The 2,227-nt window shown below is 41.8% G+C and overlaps 1 protein-coding gene across 1 annotated transcript in view; it reads right to left on the bottom strand.

The window, feature by feature from the left end:
- Positions 1-1,910, bottom strand: part of LOC118331040 (hyaluronidase-4) — a 16,653-nt gene extending 14,743 nt beyond the window's left edge. The window contains exon 1 of the mRNA XM_035665803.1: positions 1,778-1,910. The gene's annotated coding sequence lies outside the window, so the exon portion shown is untranslated. The remainder of the gene's footprint in view (positions 1-1,777) is intronic.
- Positions 1,911-2,227: the final 317 nt, after the last annotated feature.

Here is a 2,227-nt window from a genome sequence, read left to right as displayed (position 1 = left end):
ACTATGGCCAGATGGCGCCCAATTTTTAAGTTAATTTGAGATTAAAGATCAGCCCCAGCTGCTAAGTTACAAATTTTTTTATGCCGCTCAGTATCTTTTATGAATCAAAGTTAAGTACACCATCAGAACTGATTTTAAGACTTGGTTCCAGTATAACTGAAGAACATTTTTACAAATTAGAAATGAGGCCTCAGGACTTTCCACAGTCACACGAAGCTGGTTGAAACATGTTAACTAGAGCAAAGAGAACCATTTGAACAAATATTCCTGGTAACCGAATGTGGTCATGATTCATGTTCCTCACACGAGAGCCTGAAAACAAAAGCTGGAGAACAGGAACCACCAAGGCTGAAATTTTTCCACTCAGCAGAGCCAAATCTAATCACTGCGCCTGGTGAACACTAAGGCTGCAGAAATCACTCTGCCAGGATGAAGACGATTGGTGAGGTTGGGTTTGAGGTGGATTTGTCAGATGGAGAAAACAGATGGATGACATCAGAGGAAGAGAGAAGACAGAACTGATGGAGATTAAAATAGTAAAAGTATATATAATAGTATATAACAAAATAAATATTTTGTATCCAGGATCTTGTTTGTTGTTGTCTGTTTATTCTGATGGTCTACTTTGTACCGCCCTTTGTTTTCATCTCAAGGAAGTCATGTGACAAAGGGATTTTTATCAGCACTGACAGTCAAATGACAGTTAAAAGCTTTTACTTGTAACAGAAGAAAAATAATTGAATAATTGAAAAAAGGATCTGAGTACTTCTTCCACCACTGGCTGATGCATCTGCGATAAAATGGGTGCTAATAAATATAAAAAGCAAAATTCAGGCACTTTTTATTGTACTTTATATATATTGTTTAATGTTTCTTGTGCTGCTGTAACTTGAAGTTTCCCCATAGGGATCAAAGATGCAACTGAAACAACCAAAGGTCCTGTCTGACGTCTCATCATGCAATGTGACAATCAACTATAGAACCTGACATGCTGTATATCATTGTAACAATATATATGTATTGGAAGGAGTTCTTTTGGTTACACCAGTCACCAGAGTTCCTCAATGAAACCCATGGAGGCAGATGATCCTTCAGATTAACTGCAGAGCTCAACGTGCAGTCCTTCAATCCTGTCAGCTAACCAAGACTCCCAGCTTAAGCTTTTGATCTTTAACCCAAGACACATTAACCCTCTGTCTCTCTGTGGAGGGCAGACTGAAAAACAACATGCTCCCATAAACAGAAAGGAACTTTTTATAGCCTGCTGTGATGAACTTTAATCCAGCTGCTGTCACTGACTTTCCTCGAAAACTGTGACCTCCCATGCTGTCGGCTTTTCTGACTGTTTACTGTAAGTCATTATGAGTCAGAGTGTCTGCTACATGACTGAAACTCCACCTAAATGTGTCTTCAGTGTCTCCATTATAGCTGATGTGCAGCTTTTGACCAGAATGTTAATGCCTGTTGGGTAAAAACACCACTCAGAGACTTGTGCTGCTGTGTGTCTGATTTCTAAATTGCGAGGGTATTGTTCAGCATCAGCCAACATTCCTGGCATGACAGGCCCCCCCCCCGCCCCCCCCCTTCCTGCATCACCCAAAACAGACGCTCAAGCCATGCTGTAACACCCAGGGTTGCCGCCTCCCTCAGGGTTTAAAAATACATTTTATTTTCCTCTTAGTGCAGAAAAACAAAATCTGGAAAAAATGTTTTTTTTTTGCCAGATAGAAATGAGAGAAACAAGCTTGAAATAGTTAGCTGGTGGAAAACGTGGTACCTGAGTTTAACAGCTCGCCTGTAGATGCTGCACACCGACCAATAATTAGCAGGTGAGGTGGGGGTCTCTTCTTTGGGGTCACCGCAGGGGTCATGGTGGCCCTCTGCGCCGTACGTCCAAAAGGCTTTTATTCATTCCCTCTGTCAGTCTGAAAGACAAGCCAGCTATCCACACTTATATACAGCCCAGAGAGGGGAAGAGAGGGAGGAGAAAGCGTCACTACCACAACACAGCGATTAGAGAACAGAGAGGGAGGGGGTGAGAAACACAGAGACATAGTACAGATAGAGAGAGAGAGGTTCTAAATCCCTGCAAGTTTTTTGAGCTCCTCTGAGGTCTGATCCTCTGTCGAAGAAAAAAAACTCATCCACTGCAGTCAGCATCAGACAGGAAGACAGAGATAAAAACACAGTTTTCAACAACAAATGTCTATGTAAGTATGTGTGTGTG

The sequence above is a fragment of the Morone saxatilis genome, unplaced genomic scaffold (genome assembly GCF_004916995.1).
Source record: "Morone saxatilis isolate NCDOM2014 unplaced genomic scaffold, NCSU_SB_2.0 Contig2, whole genome shotgun sequence".
Lineage (NCBI taxonomy): Eukaryota > Metazoa > Chordata > Actinopteri > Moronidae > Morone > Morone saxatilis.
Note: the sequence above shows the minus strand (reverse complement) of the source record. Positions and strands in the feature narration are given on the sequence as shown.